Below are 25,156 nucleotides of genomic sequence, written 5' to 3'. Positions count from 1 at the left end.
GTCAGAATATTCCAATCAGTCTGAAGTTATCTTGGAGCCATAGGCTTAAACAGAATGTTAGTATGTGCGCCCTGATTTCCTTTCCAAATGAATGAAAATTTTGAACTGAGCTCTAAATGGAGAGCCTCTGTGTACAGGCTCTCTGCTCCTGGCTCTCCAAGGCTAGAGAATCAAACAGAACTCGAAGAAACCCATTTGGTGAGGCAAGAGTTTCTGTAATGCCTGTTTGCCTGTAATGCAAATGTAAAATGTACATGTTTTCATTCTTTTTACAAGGAACCTTAAGGGAGGGTTTTGACTTGGAAGGTAAGAGAAAAGTTACTAGAAAGGAGAGCAGAAGGAATGAGTCAGCAGTCAGATGTGCAGAGAGCTTGGAACAAACCCTTTCTTGCTCTCCTATGTGCTGTGTGCAGCTGGGTCTCCACCGCCCTTTGGTGTCTGTGGGGCGAGGCCAGGCTCTCCAGGCCCCTCACAGCACCCTGGCCCTCACCCGTCCACCCACACTCCTTCAGCCTCAGACCAGCCTCTCCACCCCCACCTCTGCTTTCCCAGCAGCATATCTCATCGGAATGACTCACTTGTTAACAAATCACTTTGCAGTTACCTTCCCCTTAGAGTGGAAGCTCCGTTAGGATCAGAACCATCTGGCTCACGCCAGGCCATATTCTCAGTGTCCACACGCTTCTTGCACTAGTAGGTGCCAAAAACTGTTAATGATTTTTCAGAATCAAGGATGAGTTGACTCAAGTTCAAAGACAAAGGTGCTTATTCCAAAGGTTAAAAAATACATAGTCTCAGCTAGCAGAGTGACAGCAAGAAAGATTACCAAGTAACTGTTACTCAGTTTCAAACAAATATTGGTTCTAAACATGTTGAAAGGCCTAAGAAAGGACAGGTGCTTCCTGCTCTTTGCACTTGTCTATTTAGTGTCTTATACAAAACAGGCATGAGACACATTAATCAAACAGCTTTTAAAAAGTGCCTATTCTGAGCTAGCAGTCTGTTAAATGAAGAGGAAGGCAGAGCTTGATGTTTCCTAGATAAATGCCTGGAAGTGTTACTAGTCTGTATCCTGGCAGCCTCCAGGGACCTGTGCCTTAGGCCAAATCACTGAAACTAATTCCTCTTGGAGTTGCAGCTCCTGATGAGGGTGATTGTGCTTTGATAATTCACAGGAATGATGTTTCAAGGTAGCACATGCTGCCATCACTTTCATTAGCAGACTTGTCTCCATTGTGTTACCCCAACGTTTGTGTCTGTGCCTTTCTATACAATTTTTCACTCTTGAATTTATGGACCATGAGTTTCTGTGCTTTCCTTCCATTAGTTTATTTCCCAAATAGTTTGCAGTATAGATTTGGAGAATGAAAAATAACCCATAGTCAATATTTGTTTTCCATGGCTACTGAATAGTGCCAGGCAAATCTGGTTCCTTAGAGCAAATTATAATGCCCTTTGAGAATGTCAGCTTTTTGTAAAGGTCCTCAAATAAAAATCAGAACAAAACAACTATAGAAATGAGAAGTTTGCATATTATCATTGGATTTAGAACTTCATTGGTAGAACATACCAATTTCTGGGAATTATGAAAAAAAATGTGTAACAGATGAACATATTTGCTTAATATAATCCCATGACTATTAATTTTGTAGAACATACTGAGAAGAAATAAATGATTTTTAAAAGATAACAAATAAGCAAAAAGGCTACAGGGACATAAGTTGCATTTGACCTGCTGACTTCTTTCCCCTTTTCACATAAATTGATGTATCATTTTAAATTTAATAAAACTTCTCATTACAAACTTTCCTTAATTTATAATCTATAGAAAACACTTTCTAAATGTATATATCATTTAATGTATATTGCAAATCATTAATGATATACAATATATGCCCATAATTTCTTGAAAGTTCCTCTTAAGATTGGTTAATATAGAATCAAGTGAAATTAGCAATTATTTATTACATATCAAAAAGGCAGTAGGTGAAATAAATTTTATTACTACCGTGACTACAAATAATGGTTCTGATGATTAATCAAGTCTGCCATTAGCTTGTCACAGTAAATACTTCCAAACAGTGTCCTGACAAAATTGTCATGGAGAAGTGGTTAGATACTTTTTTTTTGAGCAGTGTGACACTGGAAAAGAAAATGGACTAAATGGTGTAGTGAAAAGATTGCTACAATTAATAATAGCTTAATTTATTCTCTGCTGGGCCCTGTGCTAAGTGCCAATAGCTCACTGACAGTAATCCTGCAAAGTGTCTCAGATTACTGCCTCTGAGACACAGAGAAATACAGACACTTGCCCAGAGACACGCAGGTGGGAAGTGGCTGATCCAGAACTTAAACCCAAGGTTCTGACTTTTGCAATGCATGCTTTTAACCTATGCATCAAAATTGCTTCTCACAAGATGTGGCTTCTAGAACTAATTTTGCCATTAAATCGGCAAATTTCTTTAATTTTTTGCTTTTATGATGACTTCTGATATCCCTTTTCCACCTCTTATAACTGTGAGTTATTATCACTGGGGTCAAAACTGGATTTTTGACCCCTTGGTTAGCACTTTTCCACTATGGATGGAAATATACATGGTATTTCAAACTATGTTGAGAGATTAGCACTTTAGGACAAATGAGTGACAAATTGCTAATCAGGATAAAGTGGACTCAGATTTTATAGCACTACCACTAATATCTTTGTGGCATCGATTTTATTATTTCTCAGTGCTGAAATCTGTTAAGTTTAAGTGAGCTGGTAGTACTGTACATTGATTTAAACACTCTTTGTTTCTCTAGACTGGAGGTAAAACAAGAATGCAGTTTAAAAAACCACTTACAGTTTACAAGGTGATGCATTAATCCTCAAAAGACAGGAAATCAAGACGATTTTGTCTGTGGGGTTTAATTTATTAAAATTGGATTTGTTCATGTGCTTTGCTCCGATAGCTCTGTGCTAGCAAACTAGCTATAATTAGATTAGCCGCCTGCTAAACGCTGGTGACAGCCTTCGCCTCAGAGAGCATGTGCTGGATTCAGCATGAGTCTTCTCATTGGTTGCTAGCATCCCTGCTCTCCAGTTTGATAGGTTTCCACAGTACTCTTTATGCTGCATTGGAGACATAGATACAGAGATACTCCACTGTGTTCTTGCAACGGTGGAGGTGCTTAGCTGGTAACGTTAAAGAGGAAGAAGGCAGGGGAGAGAAGGCGTTTCGTCTTTGTGTAGAGCATTGGCAGCTGCCGGCTGCCAGATATCAGTGAAGAAGTTTCAGTTTATGGTAATTACTTTGAACCTTTATCTTGCAGGAAAAACATGGCCATGCATGAAAGAGAAGCATGCTCATCATGTCATCTGTTTAATTTCATTTTGCTTTTGTTAATATTGTGCATATCCCAGCATTGGGTACTAATGTATATTATGGAGAAGGCTTGGCTGGTAAACAGCTCCCCTATTTATGAAGAATGTTGTTTTTACCTGTATTCAAGCGTGCATGTGCTGGGGAGTGATTCTTATTGGTTCTCTTCTGTTTTGGAAAGCCTGATGTTGCATCAGTTTAGGCGTCTTTCGAGGTGCATGCGTTTCAGCACCCGGTTGACTTTGTTTGCATTGAGCCCAGACTCTCCTGAATAATAAGCAATCTCAGAGTTCAATAGAACACACTTTAATGAGGACGGGGCAGCGCTTCTGATGTCGCCACAGGGTCTTAGCAGAAGTAATGTGCTATTGTTTCTTTAAAGATGTGTGCAGCCTTCATTTTGGGTGGCTTTCTTTGTTCCACCTTTTGTAGTTTTCAGTAAGCCTTTTTAACATGGAGAAGGTTCACATATCCCATTCTGCCAGAAATATCTAGAGGCGTGTACTGAGCTGCACCAAAAAGAATTTTTGACTTGGGGCTTTGTTTAACAGGCACATTGCTTTTGGAGTTGAAAGGAAATCACAGGAAGGTGGGGCTCTTACCGCTTTGATTAACATTTGACAACATTTTTTAAATTTCTGTTAATGATTGCCTGGATTATTTTCCAAACTGAGCAATAAATAATATTAAATTATGTATTAAAGTGGGTATATGCTGAAGGAAAAATTCCAAACTGCCAAGGCTGAGCTTAAAGAAACCCGAAGAGATGCAGTGTGAGTTTTTGCTTCCCAGTGTATACCCTCTCACTAGAGTTGTGCTTCATATCAGAACAGCCTCCTGCTTCCACTGAGTCCCCAAACTTAAAAATTGATGCGTTTGCAGTATCAGACTGTGTAGACCACGGAAACTTGTGTATTAAGTCACCAGTCACAAGGCTGGCTGGCTGCCACCATGCGTCTAGTGTCAGTGGAGAGCACTGCTGATATCTGAAAGCTGTCAGGAATTATTTCCCTGTTCCTGAAAAGCCAAATGTTGCCTTTTATGAATTTAGTTAAAATAGCCACTTTGATTGAAAATTATAATCTAGTTAAAGGGGTCCAGTATATTCTTTGGAAGATGGAAACTTTAGGATACTGACTGTGCTTCACTCCCTCCACCCAGATCCCTAGTCCACCCTAATGTGTAATGAACCATCCAATATAGTATTTCTCTCAAATAACAGTTTTAGGAAAAAAAGATGGAATATTATGAAAGTATGTCATTTATTGTAATACAGGATCACCTATACTAAGAAAGTTTGAGCCATTCTTTGTAAGGCAGTGTCTCTATGACTTTAAGAAATCTGCAGTGTTTTCGGTGTTGAGAGACCATGTGTGGTGAAATGCACATGAAGGGTCTGTCTCCGGAGAGCACTTACTTCCAATGTGGGCTCCCTTGATACAAAGCAGGGCTCGCTCAGATTTCAGAAGGTTGCGTAGTTGCAGCGAGAGCGCAGTTTTAGTTACAGCGATTTTGCTCTTTGCACGTCTAGACCTTGTTCTCCTGTTTCACTCCTTCCTTCTTTGCTGCGGACGTGGAAAATAACCTGCATACCAACAGTTAGGGTTGGACGCTCATTTGGGGAAGATGAAGCAACTGGAAAGACAATTCTGTAATTGTCTCTCCCTCTCTTCTTAATCTCCTGCACTATTTCCTAAATTACCTTGGTCTTGGAGAATTTGCACGGGGTAGGCTGCCTTACAAGTACGTTACTGTTGTCAAACGTAAACATTGTAAACCCCATTTGATGACTCTTAGCCCCATTAATCGTGTGCTGTGGAAAGCTGTGGGAAGCATCTCTAAATGATATAGATTCTTAAAGACTGGATCTTAAAGACTTTCTGTGTCTAGAAATAATTTCTCTAGAATGCAACTTAAATATAAGTGCATGTATATTGTGTAATGCACTGTGATATCCCAAAGGGCCTTTTAAAATACTAAAAGGGTATTTTTCTAACATCACTAAAAATTATTGATGTTTTTGAAAAGTAACAGAATCTGCACTTTCATCTTCACATGAATCACATCTTTAACTTTTCCTTTAAACTTATGGTAAAGGGAATCTTTATGTATTTCTGAGATAAGAAAGTAAAAATAATTTTCATGGACACCTTATATCTTTTCTCTCCCCTCCTTATAATTCCGTAGCTGTTTACTGATGGGAGAGTGATGTCTGATTAATCAAAATTAGTTCTATTAGCATCAACAAGAGTACAAAAAATACAGTATTTTAAAATAAAGTGTTATAAGTGATACTTTCTAACATTTTCTTGCAGGGGTTTATAATCACAGCTGGAAAAATGGTATTCGGTTTTGAACAAAAAAAAAATGACTTTGCCTTTTCCATGATCCTTATTACCATCTAACATGTTATTCATGTAAAACACGATGTGCCATGAAGCATCTGGGCTGAACAAGGCCTAAAAATAACCATAAAAAGGAGGAGCAATGGGCAGCCCATGCTATGAGCTGTGAGAGTTGCAGGGTAGCACCAATAGGTTTCTTCCTGGCTGGACACTGTGATACCGCAAGAACTGAGAGATGCCTGTCATCAGCAATTGAGACCTGTTACAGGGTTGACCCTCCACAGTTTGCCTGGGTTGGAAAAATACTATGAAGAGACATCAGGCTTCTCATCTAAGTGTATATAGTTTTCCTTTCATGATTTTTTTCTATAATTATTAGCATCAAGCATGTGTTAGAGTCTGTCCAAGACTTAGTGAGAGAAAGATAGAAGGCATAGCCCTCTCTATGAGCAGTGGCCCGCTGAGGAGGACAGAAAGTGGAATAAATTATAATAGCAGGAGCAAGGTGCAGAACAGAGGCATTTAGCACAGTTACACTAAGGTGGGGACTGAACAGTTCTGTAGAATGGGGGTGGGAAGAGGTGGGGCCTCAGGAGAAGAGAGACAGCAGTGCCTGATCCGGAACTATTTCCACCCATCCTGCCCCACATCCATTGCTGTCATTTAAGTAGGCATTGGCGTGGACCCTAGATATGCTTCATATTTTATATTGACTTTGTTTCACAGTATTCTGTACTATTTGTGATCTGTAATAAATGTTATAAACATAAACTATCATTTCTTTTCCTCTTACTCCTAACCCTTCTCAGAATATACACTGGATTATTGCATGGAAGTGTTTTTATTTTAAATGATTTATATCAAATAAGATTTGAAAAATTTTCAAAAATATATCCAGTAATTTAAAAATACATCCTAAAGCATACTTTACACAAAATACTTCCATTACTGTGAGACTCTTAAGTAATCTACTGACTACTTTTGGAACTGTTGCATTGCCAGGCATTACCATTTGCTTTTGGATGGCTGTTGACTGTCTTATTTAGTTAATTCACTGTTTAAATTATTTATTTTGTACATGCTCATTAAAGACAAGCTGTAAAATGTGTGCTTGGATTGTAACATTTATCTTTAACCTTACTATGGTTAAGCCTTCTGCTTTTCCTTATACATTTACTTGAGTTTAGATGTATTTTAAATATTGCCAAATGTGGAAGAAAAGTCTACTTTAAGGGTCTCATGTTGGCAGTAGGTCTTGCCACCAGTAAAATGTCTACATGAAAACATCCTGTGTTTCCCATACTCTGGGGCCTGCAATCAGCTACCCCTCCTAATGTTGTAGGGTTTTCCCCTAGTGAGGCCTCCACACTTACTTTTTCATAGCCCATGAGAAAAGCAGCCTTTCCTTATTTCCCTATGGTCCTTACCCTGCCCCTGCAAAGCTGATGGCTGAAGCTGGCAGCGCTCCCACCCTGCTGGCCTCTGGGAAGCTGCTCCCTTCTGCTTCCCTCCTGTCTCTGATGTTCCTTCCCAGGTGCCTCCTTTTCTACCCCCCTTTAAGTAGATCTCCTAGGTTCTGCCCTTTATCAGCTTCCCTGTCACCTGCTCTCCATTGATTGATTCATCCACTGCCACTTCTGTGCCCCCTCTGCCAGGACCTCTTGCTCCAGCCACACTGCTAGCTGTGCTCTTTCTGCCTCAGGGCCCTGGCTGCCCCCTTTGCCTGGAATGCGCTTTTCTGAACAGACATGTGGCTTTCTCCCTCACTGCCTTCAGGAGTTTGCTCATAGCTCTCCAAAGGCCATGCCAGTGGAACATTCTGAGATAGTATCTACTGTGTTTAGTCTCCCCTCTCTGGAATGTAAACTCTGAGGTCAGAGATTTTGATCTTCACCCCCAGAGCATAGAGCAAAACTTAGTTTATAGAAAGTGCTCCATCAGTACCTGAGAATGAATGAATGACCACCAGCAAGAGGGTGTGACAGTGCTGGCTGGCAAAGACTGCTCCTGTGGCCATCAGGGGCTTTACCCAAGCCAGCTGAGAGTGCTTTGTGCTGAGCCCCTTACGCTGAGTGGGCTTCTGTTTCCTATTTGGAAATGGGATTGTGTACCTGAAGGCCCTTTGAAACTCTTAGCGCCCCATTCCTCTGGTAGACCAAGACTCGTGATGTGCACAGTAGCAGTTTCAAAAATGAGATGATGTCCTATAAATCCTTATTTATGTGACTTCTCACAATTTGATGTTCATATTCTGTTTTCTTTGTAATTCTGTCTATGGTTAAATGTCTCCTTAAAAATAAAAAACAGTCAACATGACAAAACACTTAGCTTCTGTAAAAACTGCCATATTTTGGTTTACTTACATGTTTGTTATCCATTTTCTAAATTTATTGGCCAGTATTTAAAAGAATTACCCTTTTCTGTTGCTATATATATTTAATAGCCTGCCTATTTGTGTCAAACAAAAAAGCAATAGCAATCTTTTTTTGCTCTGTTTTTAGATATTTCATACTGCAGAGAGTACTTTAAGATAGGGAGGATCCCCTGTGACTTCTGCCTACCATCCACAAAATACTGATTCCTCTTCCAAGTAAGTATATTGCTTTGCTTTGATCAATATCTGAACAGAAGGTATTGATTCTCTCTGAAAACCTGTGTCATTATTACATTAACACAAAGAGACTGAAGTTTCAGATATTTGTTGTCTGGCAAAAAAGAGTTCCCTGCCTTTGAGGTCCTTGCCAGGCCCCAAATAACAGCTACTGTAATTTGCGTTTCCAAGGGTTTCCATAATACATCTTACATGTTTGCTACTAGTTATGATTTCTCAAAGGCTGTGTTATATTTGTCAGTAATAAGTAATCAAGTATTCACAATACCTGGATTTGAAGACAGTATTTAAAAATGAACGTCTTTATACTCCAGTGAGAAATACATAGTCTGTGTTTGGAGAATGAGGTGGTGTTTTCTGACAGTCCAAAGAGTGTGGGGCCAGAAGGAGGTGCCCTGAGAGTTTGGGGGAGAGAGAGCTTTGCAGGATGACCTCCTAAGGGAGGCTAGGTCAAGAGGGCAGAACCTAAATGCCAGCCAAGGGACAAATCAACAGGGTGGGGCAGGAGTTGGGAGGCCACTAGCCAACCTAGGGATGTGTGTACTCCATGGAGGACACTGCCCAGTACTTTGTCCTCTGCCCACACTGCTCCCAGAATTCCTTCGTGGCCTCCAAAGCTCTGGAAGCGCCTCACCTTTCCAGGAGGGAGCTGAACAAATGGAGGAACAGTGATCAAGGCCCAGATGGTTCCTCCTTACAGAGGGGCTGAGAGCTCAGCGTCACCAGATGAGGAGCTTGGGAACGATTGGGAATGTGTAGGAAATTGAGTTCCTGTCTCAGTAGCTCCTGTCTGCAGTGATGCAGGGAATGACACAGATCAACCTTCCTGAGAACTCAAAGTCTTAACCTCAGCACCCATGTTCCTGACTGACCACGTGCTTTGATTTGATTGACAGCATTTCTCGAGCCTTCTTTCCTGCATATATGCAAGGTGGTATTGCCCATTTAGTATGCCAGGCATTTTATAGGTCATTACTGTAGCATTATGTTACTGCATCCTGGGAACCTTGAAATCTAACAGGCAGACCAATAAGAATCCTCCTCTGCCAGGTGGAGTCCTGCAATCTGTAGAAAGAAAGGGATTAAAGAAAGAGCCAAAACACTCCATGGTGATATACCCCAACTCTATCGTGCATCACCTTATTGCCTTATCTTCCTACCCCAAATATAAAAAGTTTAGATGTGAAAGGCTTGGGCTCCTGCTGGCTGGAAGGAACTCAGTGTCTCCTATCCCCAGCCCCAAGCTTGCAGAATTGCACCTGAGCACAGATGGATTTAAAAGGGAGGCCTCCAATGGGCCTGTGTTAACCACTCTGTGTCGTTCTGGGAGCCCACCCATCCCGGTATGTCCACAAGAGAAGGGTTTTCTTGGACATGGGACTTTAAAATAAAGTGCACAGCAGCAGGGGCCTGCCGGTCCCTTCCATGATTGCCACACTCCGGCTCCCTCACATACAGCCACTGTGTTAATGCTCACCCAGCTGGCTCTGGACAGCAGGTGAATTTGCAACCCTAGTGCTAGGGTCAAGGAGATACGGGCATAACTTTAGGTGCCCTGCTTACCCTGCAGGTGGACTTAACTACTCTAAGCCTCAGTTACCTATATGCCAAAGAATTACAGTGAGCTAGCTGGGGTTAGAGGAAGGTTCCATGGCAGATGACAGGGACGAGCCAGGTCCAGCACTGAAATATGAGAGGAGCAGGCCCCCACCCCCTCTCCTTCCCAGACCAGCTATCTGGAAAAGACAGTTACCTTCACAGGCATAACCATCTTGAGTTTGTCCATATTTGTCATTATTATGATTTAGTGAGGTCTCACATCAGGAAATGAGAAAGGATTCAACCATGTAACTCATTAGTACAATGTCTCTCTGGGTTGCAGACATTCACTCTTGGCCTCTGTTTCTAATTCTCATAATTTCAGGTCACTGTGTGCAAGTTACTTAAAGTTGTTTTTACACGTTTTCCTATAAACATAATAGAAACATTACAAACAGTGCTCTAAAGATCATTGAAATACATAGATGTTGAAAAGCATATTTTTTGTCTTATTCAAATATTTTCAACTGTTTTGGGCTATTTTTATACTTAAGGTTCATTAAAATTGTTCTGAGCTCTTAAGTTACACATAAGTAGCTTTATGAAGATGGTAAAGCCTCATAATTACTACTGTAATTACCACTTTTCACTACTCCTTAATAGATGCATTTAATGTTAGTTTTTCAAGTACAAGGTGGGTCTTCTTTAAAAGTGCTGCCTTGTTTCAGGAAACCAAACAAGAAAATGAAGGCAGAAAGTGACTTCAAACACGAAACCTCCTGTGTAACACGCATAAGTTATCTTTAAAGGAATACACAGTCACCAGTTTGTGCATTATTCACGTGATTGCAATTTCAGGAAATAAGTTACAATGTTCCTTTTGTTTTTGGTTTCTTGTTATCGTAATCCAACTTAAGTAATTGATAGAGTCTGCTTCTCTTGGAAAGTTTCCTTTTTCAAAATTTCCTTAGGATAGAGTTTTGTTCTTTTAAGTGAAGTGTGAGTTTTAGGTTTTTGAGAAATTGGAGCAAAAACAGTCTGTGCACATTTTCATGTGTGTTAAATGATCCTGACCAAAAATACGAGCTAGTTTTCCACAAACACCTTTTTTTTTTCCATTTCAGTGTTTCCTAAAGCTGGTCCTCCACAGAGAGTGGTTTGTTCCTTGTCCATGACTCATCTAACCTTTCCCTCCAGCATCTCTGACTTCTGTCTTTCCCCAGATCAGCTCTTTGCCAGGCGGGTGACTCAGTGCTCAGGTTCCACTAGCTCGGTCAGGTGCGGCTCCTCCAAGCCGTCCCCACTGACCTTGAGCAAGGTTTCCTCAGGAGCCAGGGAGAGCCACGGTAATGAGACCCACCTCGAAGGCTAAATGCCAGACTTTTGACCTTGCTTGCTGCTTTTTAAAAAGAAGAAGAGGAGAGGGCATTCCCTGGGGAAAGCAGCTGGGATTCTAGTTATTTTATTCTTCTTATTCCCAAAAACCGATAGGCTCCTGGAAGGAGAGATATAGGGATATTCCCCTCTCTAAAAATAAAATACTCCTAAACTCAGGAAGAAAGTATGATTCTATTTTTTGAAGATGTAATACACATTTATAATGAAGCTCAAGAGGCCATGATTGGTTACAATTTCAATTGTTAAATTACCAATTAAGTTGTTAGGCATATTTGAAATGTATTTTTTTCATCAAATGAAAGACAGATTGTGTAAGTTACTATGGGTGCATAGTTTCTTGTTGTTAATGATTAATGGCTATTATGATGTAAATCAGTTCATCCTCAATGTAGTCCTTGCTTTTTTACAAAGATCAGCAAAAAAATTGAGGCCAGTGCTGTGGAAGGCCTGCTCTAACAGTGCTGTAAGCACCATACGTACCTCATCCTCCGTCTTCCCTGCAGAGATGGTGTTAGAATTGTCATTGTGTAGATGAGGACACAAGACTCAGGTTAAACCTCATGCCAAAGGGCAGCCATATGATGAGACACCCGCTGGAAACAGACGCAAGTCAACTCCAGTCACCTCTAGCCAGCCCTTCGCAGAGCTTTCACACCAATTGATTTTATGATGACAAGGTCATAAACAATGGTAAAGTCAGTTGGGGGAAATTGGGCGATGGGGAAGGTGGAATGGGGAAGTTCAAGAAACTTTGTATGTCTAGTGGATTATTAGAATGGCTCCTGGAAGCCATGGAAAGTCTTCAGGCAATTAGAGAAGGGAGGAGATCAAAAGTTCAAGAGACAGTGAGAGCACACCTGTTAGAGGAGGACGGACGCAGAGGGATGGCAGCGGCACCAGGAGAGAAGCTGCAGTATCAAGACCTTCTCGTTGTCTTCTCCAGCCTGTTCAGTGTCCACTGCCGTCACTCAGTGTGGACTGAGGAAGTGTGTGTGCGCTCCAGCTACTCAGAGGAGTTCAGGGGGCATGACCCTCGTCAGGACCATGTGATCACTGAGCACTGGCGTATCCTCCACACACAGGTCTCTCTCTTCAACAACCTGGTGCAGTGGTCCGAGTGGTCATTCCCCCTTCCCTCCAATTCATTTGTTGGAACCCTAACTCCCAGTGTGATGGTGTCAGGAGGTGGAGCCTTTGGAGTGACTGGGTCATGAGGCAGAGCCTTCATGAATGGGTTTTGTGCCCTTTATAAAAGAGGCTCCAGAAGGAGCTCTTGTCCTTTCTGCCATGCAGATACACGGGAAGTCTGCAGCCCAGAAGAGGGCCTTCACCACAGCACTATCGTGCTGGTGCCTTGATCTTGGACTTCCAGCCTCCAGGACTGTGAGAAATAAGTGTATATGATTTATATGCCGCTCAGGCTGTGATATGTGTTGTGGCCCGAACAGGCTTAGACACCTCGGATAAAAGTCATCTCCATGTGTACCTGGGTGGCGTTTGGATGTACTTTCTCACACAGATTCACATAGCACTGATCTGTCATTATCCTGAAATATAACTCTTGCTTTTTCCTGAGTCTCTTGGGTGTAATTCTCTATAGGATACGTTTAATACAGCTCAGCATCATCCTCGGTCAGAGAGAGACAGTTCTCATGGCAGCCAGTGGAAGGACGTCCCATGGACTAACTCCTTGCTCCTGACCACACATGTCCTGCCAGGCACTGAGCCCTGCTGGCCTTTCTTCATGCCTCATGACATCTCTCCATCACTAAACAGGCCCAATATGACTTAGCCTTATGCTTAGTTGGCCTGCCTCTAGTCTCTGCTCTCAGACCAGTCCATTTAGTAAGCAGAAAATTCTTTTACAAACACTATTTTCATTGTGTTGTTTCCCTGCTCCAAAACCCTGTTTTTTTCCCCAGTTACCTATTTTATCAGATTTAAACTCTAGAGCCTGGCAAGTTAAAGCCACCTCTCAGCTGGTGTTTTCACAGTTATTCAAATTCAGTATCCATTACTCTTCTCTTGTTCTCTGCACACCTGGCTCCACAGTTAATGTGCTGCCGCTTACCTGGATTCCTGACCAGTTCCTGGGTTCCCATAGTCCAGGAGTTGCTCTGAGGCCCACTTCAAAAGTTACTTTTTCCTTTAAAGAAAAGAAAATCTTTTTTCAACCAAGTCCAAGACTTTTTACCATTCTTTCATTCAACAAATTCATGCAACAAATTTCTTCACAATTCAGTATATACCATGGATGTTGATGAGTAGTCTTGAAATTATTCTTTGCTTTAAGCATTTATACGATTCTCAAATTATATGATAAATTCATTTTTAAAATTCCCCTTAATGTAAAGAATGCAGACTCTCAGTTGTTCAAGAGGACAAGAGGATGCATAACAGACAGTGCCAACCAAGCCACTTCAGGCATCTGTAAAGTACACTGTGAGACAGGCTGGGGTTGAAATCTTAGAGGTGATCCCATATTGCTTTGCAGGCATTAGCACTGTCACCTCTCTGAGCTGACTGACTCTCTGAATGGGAATGAAGTTGTTTACCAACCTGGAAAGCCTCTCGTGAAAATAACAATTTTATTGGACAGCACAGACAGGAAAACGATTGGCAGTTCTTAAATATCCATAATAGAGTGATACCTGAATAGACTTAGAGGAAACACAATCAAGAGGAAAATACCAGCATCTCCTCCAGAAGATGGATCCACTGGCAGCAAGAACCACAAACAGAAACTTGATCAAAATCCCAGTCATCTGTGAAGCCCAATTCAGATTTCCTCTGCTGTGTGAAGACTTTCCTTATCCCTAAATCTCCATTTATTCAGAATTTATGTTCTATGTACCCGTTGTTCCTATGGCTGTAGGTGGACAATTATGGACTATTTCCATCTCTGAGTATATAACGAGTACTTACCATAATCTGATTTATGGTATAATAAATCACTTCTGCCTTTTTCTAGTAGATTATAAGCAATTGGGAGGGTAGGAATTATGTTTTAACTCTGTATCTTTAGAAGCCAGCACAAAATCTAGCAAACTATGGAGGATAAAGAGTCATTTGCGGACTGAAGGGCTTTATGAGCAGATAAAGGAAAGTCCCTTTGCAGGTTTTTCACCTACCTTTTTATAGGCTCTGGTAGCAGCATCTACAGAAATAAAACATGGCAACATGGGGTCAGCAGGGCCGCTGACTGAGAAAGACATGGTCCGCTTCTGGAGAAAGGAAGAAGAGCAAGTCAGGAAAAGGGAAGGAAAGAAAAGGAAAAATTGAGGTGGTTGTAATTGAACATTATGGTATAGACAATTAAAAGAGTTGAACTTAACCTTTAAACTAGCCAAAGTAGGGAGTAACTGAGGCATCATCAGCTTTATCCAATGGCTCTTTAAATCTGGACTCCTCACCTGCATTTGAAATACAGTTTTATTTACAAAATTCAGTTTAGATTCATTTCTGTTTTTAAGCTCAAATTCAGTATTGCCTAGAGATTTACAGATTCAGCATTCAAAAACTCAATTATTTGTGATTGGCTCCAAGTTCAATAATTGCCTTAATTCTACAGCTTGGGGGAGATACCACAAGTGGACACGTCAGGGCTGAGGAAGAATAGGGAACGAACATAGCCATTCCTACCGTTCACACTCACCCAGGCCTCATGCCCTGTACATTAACTCCATCCATGCCTAGCACACGTATGGATTTAATGGAGACAAGAAACCTTTCCTGCCCCCAAGACACCGACATTCTCAGTTATTCTTGCCAAGAGATAAAAGCTTATATTTGTGGATATTAGGTAGAACTGAAGCCGTGGTTACGTGAAAGGATAGTATGGCTAATTCAATGGTAGTTGGGATCTGTGACATGGAAGATTCCATCACTAAAACTGTATTTGAACCATTGGTCTATTTTGTACTCTCAGAAGTCCCCCAGGCTCTCTCCTCAGATGCCTCTGAAGGTGCTGGTGACCAAGGCCTTGCTGGCTGACTTGGGAGTCTCACATAGTGGAAGAAGAAAGGAGGTAGTGGAATATATTGATGGTGTGTACCTCACTTAAGAGATAGATGATTTTCAAGCATCATCACTTGCATGGCATTTGTCTGGAGAATTGTGTGAGAGCTTCAAATTTTAAGTGATTTTACATGATTCATATGCTTAACTTCCATCCAGTTAGCAGCAAACTTGAATCTCAATTTTTAAAAACATGACTTTTCACTGAAAAGCTTATTAGCACCTTGTGTATCTCACCACTTTCCATGTCTCAGGTAAAGAGAGGGTTGTGAAGCTTCACCCTTCACCTGCTTCCCAAGAGGATCTTCTCACGTGCCAGTGAAGTTTTTATATGTCCTTGCTAGAACTGTGGTAAACATGCCCACCCAGTAGCATTAGATTCTATAAGCAAAGTGGTTGCAGGTGTTAGCTTCTGCCCTCTGCACTCCCAGGCCTCCAACCAGACAAGTCTTAGAGGGTACGTCAGCGTGGCCAGCCCTGGTCACAGGAAGCTTCAGGGGCTGGGGCAGTCAGAGCTGGACTGATCCATGACTCTCCTGGCCCACTGCCTTCTCTGCCTCTCTTCCAGCCTCAATGTTCTTGCTCCTAACCTGGCTGCAGTCAGCGAGAATAGGATGAAAAGCAAGGCTTCATTTTCTTTTACTCTCCTAGTTTTATTTGTAATTAAACATTTCATGCTTTATTTTCAATGCCCCCCCCCCACCTTTTTTGGTCATACCGTTTAATCAACCACAAAATCTTAAAGAGCTGATACCCTCATAGATTTAATTTAAGATTTTGACCATTGGCTTGTCATGCAGCAGAAAGATAACATGCATTTGTTGAATTCGGTGCTGAAAAAGTTTCACATTAGGAATTTATAGAAAGCACAATGCAGTCTCCTGGAATGCACCTGGCATATTTATTTATAAAGCATTTGAAGACTATGTTCACTCTGTCCCCAACCAGATGCGGGTTTTCTCTGCTTTGACCCTTCCACAGGACTCGTCCCTATTATGTAACATGCTGCATTCTGCTCTCCTGTTGCTACAGTGTCCTCACTGCATTCCTTGAGTGCTCCCTGTGTGCACATGTGGACTCGCGCACTGCACTGGTATTCATCAGTTGCATACAGTGCTCGGGTTCATAGCTGAGGTAGATCTTCAGCCCTCCCAGAGTAGTCTCCAGGAGGGCCAGGCCAAAGTGAGTGGCCTCCTCTGGAGCCTTTGACAGTATCTCCCTCTTATTCTTAAGATCCTTTGATTGCCAAGCATTTGATGAAGGGATGCTAAGTGTGGTTGAGAAAAATTACATGAAAACATGATTTTAAATCTCCCACTAAGACACAGGAAATTAAAAGATTACTTGAAGACTTTTTATAGCATTTTACGCTTTCTCATTGTATCTTATTAAGGATACTTGACATTATATATGTTTGCAGTGTATCTTATTAATCTTAAATACAACTGTGTTTTGAAGCACTTTATAATTATTAGACATGTGCATCTGATTGATATCTCCTTTTTAAGGCTATTGAAGCCTGGATTTGAAATGCTCTCTGAAGCATTCTTGTATTTTAAACTACTTAGTAGCCCATTTATTGGCACTTAGCCTCGTATGTAAGCAGGACTACTGTCCACTTCCTAGGATATTTCATAGGGAGTGCCACTTCTGTTTTAAACTTGTGTATTGTCGCTGTTCTGTGTGAAACTTTATGCACTCCCTCCTTTGGTGTCCTCCTCCTCACTGGTCTGTAACGGATGGTGATGCTCTGAGAGTACATTGTAATACTGCTGTGTTCCCCAAAGAAGACAGGGGAACACTAACGGAAAAATAGCTCCATGTGTGATGACTTGCGTGATGTTGTACAAGTAGAAGGTCATAAAGCTGGCTTTCTACTTAGCACTTATTGGCCGCTTACCAGGGGCCAGTCATGGTGGGAATTAAACCCTTTATGTGCATCTTCATTCTCCCAACAGATGGTGTTGGAACAAAGGAGGTCATCGCGGGGTGAGGTTCGAGCCTGTGTCTGTCTGGCTACATGTCCATCCTACTTACACACTTTCCCAAAGTGTATCAAGCATGATGGTTTTAGTGTGCCAGGTGTTTCTCTTTCCTATTTAAAAGCCAGATTGTTTCAGTAGAGTAAGTTTCACCAAGGGGTTCTCTGAACAGAAGAACTTGCTATAGATGTCAACTGAGAGTGCCTCTTCAGGCCTGCCTGTCATGTAGTTCCCCCACATAGAGCCATGCTCCTGCTTGCCTCTGTCCTCACTGGGGGCCCTTGGGCAGGTCACCTGGCCATCTGGGAGACTCTGGTCACTGGGCTTTGCTCCCACCTCTCTGATTTGAGGCTACTGGTACAGCAGTAGCAGGTTTTTGTTTTTATAGGCCACACATTTTACAGGGCACTTTCACTTAAACAGCTTTGAGAGGCAGGGAGATCACTCTCAGCTTCACAGATGTGGCAACAAAAGCAAAGGAGAAGAGTGACCTCTCCAAGTTCAGAGGCTCATCCATGGAAAAGCCAAGAAACAAGTCAATCTGTGTCCAACACCACAAGTCCGAACACAGGACCCCTGCCCAGGCTGACACCTTGTTTGCTCATTGGTAAAATGATTAAGTTAAACCTCCTTCTTGGGTTTCAGATTCTGTTCCCTGGCATCCTTGAGGTTTCCAGGCCAGAGGGCCATGGAGATGTGAGGTTGTGCTTCAACCAGCACCACTCCATGCTCTTCTCTTTTACATACTGATGTTCCATATCATCTTTAGGGAAAACTTCCGCAGCAAAAAAAAAAATGCTTTGAAGACTACTGAATGTCAAGGTTCTTACTACATTGTAAGTTGTATCCTTTAGGGGCTAGTGCCAATTTTAAATAATCAATGCAGTTAGTGTAAACATGAATAAACTATCAGTAGGAAAACATGATTTGGCTTATAAAATTAATTTTCAGCTTTCCAAAACTATCTCTGTTAGATGAGGCCAAAAACCTTCCCCAGAAGTCAGACTCCCTCATACCGTCCTCAGTAGCAAATGCCTAGTTCAAACCCTAGACCCGGTTTCTCTAGAGTTTTGCTGCCGTCCTTGACCACTCAGATCTGTCCTGCACACTCTGAAGAGCACCAGCGATTTAAAGCATCAGGTCCCTTCACCGCCACTGCCCCTCCCTGGCTCCCATCCCTTACAAGGTCAAATGTGGGCCTCTTATAATGGAGGCTTGTTCACTTCTTCTACTGTGCCTTCTCCCTCCCAGGCTTCCCTGTAGATTCAGGAGAGGACTCCTAGCCCCTGTCAATACCAGGCTATCTGTGCCTGTGGGCTGACACTCAGTTTCAGGAGGCTGCACTGATGTCATTTCTCCCAGGATGGCTGCATTGAAGCCTCAGCTCTGTGGCTTCACCCCACAGGCCCCTCTCGGGTGGTCTTGTAGCCCCTCACATACTTTCATCTCTGCCCTGAAATAGACCTTTTTGATTCAGACGGCATATCTTTTCCTCTCTAGTCAGTGATCTCCTCAGCGACAGAGCACAAATTTCAATCATGTTTTCATCCCTCAGGGTTCGCATAGCACCTGGCTCACGTAGGAGTCCAATAAATGTTTGTCAAATGAAATGAAATGAAAAAATGAATTTTACTATGGTGTATATTTTAAGTAATGCACAGAATATCAAAATTTTGCTTATTTTATACCTGTTACAGTATGCTATGATGATAATTTCACAATTAATTTGAAAGTATAGTCACAAGTTTTACTTTTTCATTGAATCTCATTTTACTACATGCATACATAATTTCAGTGAGTCTGTGGAAAACAGTGAATCTCCCCACTTCCCCCAGACACTCCATGGCTGTCTTCATTATTTTACTGACTTGATGAAATCATTTCTAGTTCCATTACAGCCAAAATAATGTTTTCAAGTCACATATTTTGTTTAGAACTCCTATAAAAAAATGACATTTCCAGACAGAATTCTCCATCTTTCATAGTTAAATTCTGAATTCAATTGAATGTTCCTTTCTCTTTCCATAATACATTGTATTGTCCTTGTTCTTGGAAGATATTTCAGTAGAGGGATCATAAATGCTTCTTTTTATGGGATGCTATGAATATGGACACTTAGTTTAATAAACCAAATTTTATTTCCCTCATTCTCCAAACTTTAGAAAAGTTTATGGTTTTTGATTGATTGCATGCACTAGAATTTGTGTGGAAGTTCCAAGAACACTGAGCATAATTTCGGAGCTATGCCCTTAACCTGGGTGCAGCCCCATCCTCACTGGGAAGATGAGGGTGCAGGGATCATGACTACCTTCCAAGGGGAAGTGATATTTTGTCCACAAACCATCAAGGACAGATTTCTCTTCTTTTCATACTAGCTTTTTGATCAGAGGCTTACAAGGCGAAACCCATGCACATCAATGTGTCACCTTGTAAATTTGATCCCTTGTAAATCTGTGACATTTTTCTTTGTTGCAACAATTTTATGTTCTCATGTACATATATACTGCCTTTGACAGGATCAGAGCCTAGTTCCATGAATCTTCTTTAGCAGCGGTGAAAACTCTGCAATACAGCTTTGAAGTTTAGGATGACAATCAAATGGTCCAACAAAGGGCAGGGAGAAGCTAAAGTAAAAACCTTCACAGATGAGTGGTTTTATTTCACATCAACTATGTGGTCTTAATACTGCCTATCCAGTGCTGCCATTGTGCATCATGTGTGTGAATCAGTGAACTTTAGTGAGCAAGGATCATAAAGTATTTTGTCACTTCAAGGTCATCTGTGGCTAAGCTGTAATCTCTACAGTTCTGAGAAAATTAAGAGCTCCCTGTCAACCTTATCATTTGCACTGAGGATCTGTGTAGATGTTGAACGCTTATATTTTCCTGCTGCTCTCTTCATTTGTAGTGCTTAAAACACAATGCTTTAGATGCACAGTAATTTAGTTTTGCAGTTTGATTGATTTGTGGGTTCCTTTTGCTTTTCGCAAAAGAAGAAAAAAAAAGAATCTGAGCTCAAAGCCAATACCTTCTACCCAAAGTACATTTTTTTCCATGGTCATTTTTTTCTGATTAGTACCCATGATTTTACTTGGTGGTTATTCTATTTGATGTGATAAATGGGTTATGACCAAAATAAGGGCCAAAATAATTGTGACAGTTTGAAAAGATTCTCACAGGGGAGTAGGGGGGACCATAAACATCCTAGCGTTGTAATGATGTGATGCAGAGAGATTGAGAAACAGATGTAATACAATGCACTGGTGATCAGTTTTACTTCTAAGTTAAAGTTGTTCATTTTAAAGGTTCCCACAGTGCTTGTTTACTTTTCAATCAGGTGATCATCTTTTAGAAGAAAGCATTTCACAGAAGTAAAATACCACTGCAGCTAATATTCAGTTTAAAACATACTTTTTGCCATCAAAAACATATTATGGCATCTTCTTGGGAGTTTTGTTCTTTATCCACCTGAAGTATGATTGCTGCCCTTCTCCACAAATGTGTCAGACATTAGCAAGATTCTATGGCAGATCTCCAATTAACTAGCTTCATTCAAATTAAAACTGATAAGGCATCCATACACTCTCTGGAGAGTGCTTTCCAGACTCTCGGTGTTTCTGTCCATCACTTACAAAGACTGACTTGAGTTTTTCCCCACAAGGCCTAGCAGAGGGCACTGCCTCATTTTCAATATTAACAATACTAATAACACTAACAGTAAAACTATAGCAGCTGACATTATTGGATGCTCGCTGCTCTTTGCCTCTTTAAGCATTTACCTGGATTTTCTCACTTAATCCTCACAACAGCACCGTGGCACAGATGAGGAAATGAAAAAGCACCAGTTGCTGCTGGGGGCAAGCCGTGTGCCGCAGGCATGGCCAGGCCTTCCCTCTCAGGCAGGGGCCCTTCTTGTGACTCATGCCCTTTAGCTGACCACAGAGCCTCTGTAGTTATACCACTCCAAAAGGTGAACATGGTAAGACAAAGGAGGGGCATTTTCATACTCATCTCTCCAGCCAGAACTATATTTGAAGCAAAACAGAATTAAACAATTTCTATTTAAAAAATAATAATCCCGATGAAGATACTCACATTCCGGATCGGTAACTGGGCAGTTTCAGGTTATAAAGCATCTGCTTGCACTTGTTTCCAGATGGGGTGTAAGCGTCTCCCTAGTCCACAATTTCTGCCTGACCTGTCTCCTGATCACCTGATCCTTTGTCACACTCAGTGGTCCGGCTGGTGGTCATGAGCCCCAGCTGGACAGCAGCCACGCAGTACGCTTCATCTACCTAAGAGGTGTTGCCCAGGTCTGGCTTTTTGGCTCAGCCCCTCCTCTCAGGATTCAGCATCAGAACTTTATAATCTGGTGTGCTATAATTCACAGCATAAACAAAGGTCAAATACATGGGTGACTTTATCACCACTGTGCTTCCATCAGAACACATGCCTGATGGTCGTTGACATACTAGAGTTTAGAGAAAGAATGTAATCTTAGGTAACTTCTAAACATTAATGCCATATGCATTCTCACACATATAAAAATCCTACCAACCAACATTATTAATGGTGGCCCTGAAAAGCCAAAATGCAGATCTCTCTCCTCCCTGTGTGATCAGTGGATTATAGGGAATGTGTGAAATGATCTCTCCATGTCAGAGTAGTCTGTTACCATGGAAACACACTGGTTTCTCAGCCCTTCTGGCTAGTTCCAGGAGCATTGATACTAGTGTTAAAAAATAAACCTAATAGCTGGCTTTTCAGTAGTTACAATTATTGAAAGAAAAGCATGCATTTCAAATTACAATAGAGTCTTCTCATCTGGAAAGTATTACATTTCCTATTATTCATATACTTGATTGCATACTGGAACAACAGCTGGTAGACTTGTGTTCTCTTGATGCCACCTGAGCCTATTTGTTCTGCATGATAGTTAGGGGTGTGGCATTAGATTCATCTACAAGAACCTGATTTTATTTGATCACACTTTTGTGTTGATGTACTTACCTTTGTCTTTTAAATCTCAACTTCCTTGTGGAGAAATGCTCTATTTATAAAGCCTACTTGTCTCTGATAAGACAGGTTGAATCATTTTTCCCCCACAGATTTTGTGTGCAGTGTTTAATTCCTGCTAACTTACTAGTTTAAAAGTGGAAATAACATATGTATACAGAAATATTCAAGGTTATATAGTAACTGTGATATGCTTAAAAATTTTAATGTAGTTTTTAAAAATAAATACTTAATAAGTTTTAAAAATTAAACACAGGTAATTTTCAGTATTTAAATATGCTTTTGAAACTCTGAGGAAACTAAGTCTGTTTATTCATTCTGTTTGTTGGGTTCTTGCTTTATTCGTAATTCAGTTCTGATCTTCCTTCTATCTGTTCTTCAGGATAGTTTCACACTCTCATACACCACATAGATTTGCAGACATTTACTGTTATTTTCCATACATGTAGTTAAGATGTTTAAATGTATGTAGATATGAATGCTATATATGTATAATATGCATATATATTATATATGTAGATACATGCACACACATATCCAACAATATTGTCATCTTCCTTCAGAGTAAATATCACCCATTTCTTATATATTTTCTTACTATAATTCTTAATATGTGTTTTCTGTTCTATCATGAAGCATGTGGTATTGCATGGAGGTGGGCCTTTGAAGGCTATGTGTTTTATATGCTTCACTTCATTTTTAAAAATTTCGTTGATTTTTGCCCATGTCTCTTCATTCTCTTTCCTCCTACCTTACTGCTAAGCATTCAGAAACATCACCCTTTAAGAACAAATGTTGTGAATCTGTGCTTTCTGCTTCTCCAGAGTGTTCTGTCAGTACTATCTAGCTAAGCTTTTCTTGCCCCAATCCCTGTCTCTTGTCCCTTTCTTTTCTCTTGTAACTTAAATTCTAGGAAAGTTTTGGGATTCAGGAATTATAAACTATTCTAGTTCTATGCGATATCCAGTACATACACATTCATAAACTATAAATACTGCAGTGGCACTTCTTAACTTTTAATGTGGTCCTTCCTCTTATACTCTGAAAACAACAGTCATTAATTCAATCTTCACTACTTGCAAGTATTCCCATTAAGATACCTTCTGAAGATGGGTGGGCTCCTCCAAAGAGAGGAACATACAGGTTCCTATAGTTTGGTCCTGTTCTCAATTGCATACATTTCACCTATTAGATTCATTTGCTAGGGCTGCCTTCACAAAGTACTATAAACTGAGTGGCTTAAAGCACAGAAATGTATTGCCTCACCAATCTGGAAGCTGGAAGTCTAGAACAAGATGTTGGGGTTCATTCCTTGTTCCACGCTCTCTCCAGCTTCTGGTGGTCGACAACCATCTTTGGCGCACCTTGGCTAGTAGGCACATCACCCTGATCTCTGTCTTCATCCCCACGTGGGGTTCTCCCTGTGATGTTTCTGCCCACAAGTCCCCTTTTCACAAGGATACCAGTCACTGGGTGAGGGCCCACCCTACTCCAGCATCACCTCATCTGAACTAATTATATCTGTAACAATCTGTTTCCAAAGGAGTTACTGGGTAGTAGGACTTCAACATATGAATAGAGGGACACAGTCCAACCCAAAACGCATACCATTACAGTAAACTTGATTTATAGCCTAAGTCTGTTCAGTAATTTTATTAGGACAAGTAGATCTTGTGTTTGGATCACAATACAAATCATACATAATTGGTGTAGATGCATTTAATAAATGAAGCCTTGAGCATTTATGCCTTGGCCAGCTCCATGAAGCACTCTGATTATTCATGTACTTGGAGGGTCCATTTATTCCTAATCACACAAGCTAACCCCATTTAGAGGATAAATTGTGTCTAAACTTAGGCCAGCAATTGTGACTCCCACTGGCAATGAAAGCTCTAAACATGTTTCTAAACTTCATCAGATGATAATTTCATTTTAATTCAAAAATAGCCATGACTGTAATGAGCATTTCGTTAGAATAAACCACTGTGTATTATTAATTAGAGCTGTATTGATTTCCAGTCTAAATAAACTGATTTCTTCCAAAATCCAATGTTTTCCATGGTTCAAGAATCAATTTCTTGATGGTGCTCTATTACACTGTAATTTAAACATAGTGGATGTAAGTCATCAGCCAGTAGGACAGCCAGGTTCCGAATGGCACATGGCAGCTGTTGGCTCACCACCATTGTTTGTACCTGTTAGTACCCATTTCCTTGAAGCTACAAGTCTGTGCTCTCCAGCCATGAGGCAGTAGTGTCTTTGCCACAGTCCCAGGATATGTATTTCTTTTATTCCCAAGAAGAGACACTAGAGCTGGAGCAGAGCATTTGCCAGTTTGCGTTTATTCTGTTAAAATGATGCTCAGGTCCCGCATGTAAAACTCAGAAGAAAATCTTCAGTATGGATGCTGCTTTTAGTTACTTTCTAGACCATCACATATTACTTTTCCTTTCATCCAGCAATTCTAAATTATTCACCTTCACTTTTCAAGAATGTTTGCATTAAGGCAAAGCCAGGATGTTGAGAGACCCAGATTGCAAATAACTTTGCCACTGCTTCAGTGAAATTCTGCAAGTCAGTCTCAGTTACAGGAAGAGGAGTTCTGATTGACAGAACTTGGAAAATATGACACAGGCCAACAAATGGATATTCCCACAATCAATGTACACCTGCTTCAGAGTGAAAATTTGGCAAATTATCTATCGACAATGTGCCAGTTCCTTATTGTGTAATTTGATTTTAATGCTACAGATTTACCATAATTACATAATTTGATCTTCAGTAAAGTTACATTTCCCTCATGTCTGACTTCTGCTTCAGATTATACCTAAATTAACTGATTAAGAATATTTTTTAAATGTGGCAAATGATTTTGAACCAGAATACA

General features: G+C 40.8%; 1 protein-coding gene across 15 annotated transcripts in view; it reads left to right on the top strand.

The window, feature by feature from the left end:
- FAM110B (family with sequence similarity 110 member B) overlaps positions 1 to 25,156 on the top strand; it is a 153,310-nt gene that overhangs the window by 88,309 nt on the left and 39,845 nt on the right. For 14 of the 15 annotated variants that reach the window (XM_036999461.2, XM_073229526.1, XM_073229525.1 and 11 more), the window contains one exon: positions 8,209 to 8,297. The gene's annotated coding sequence lies outside the window, so the exon portion shown is untranslated. Of the gene's footprint in view, positions 1 to 3,119; positions 3,285 to 8,208; positions 8,298 to 25,156 lie in introns of those variants that run through there. The other variant, XM_017655735.3, reaches the window with a different exon arrangement.

The sequence above is a fragment of the Manis javanica genome, chromosome 2, assembly GCF_040802235.1.
Source record: "Manis javanica isolate MJ-LG chromosome 2, MJ_LKY, whole genome shotgun sequence".
Classification (NCBI taxonomy): Eukaryota; Metazoa; Chordata; class Mammalia; order Pholidota; family Manidae; genus Manis; species Manis javanica.
The sequence above is the reverse complement of the archived record's forward strand: the minus strand, read 5'-3'. Positions and strand labels throughout refer to the sequence as shown.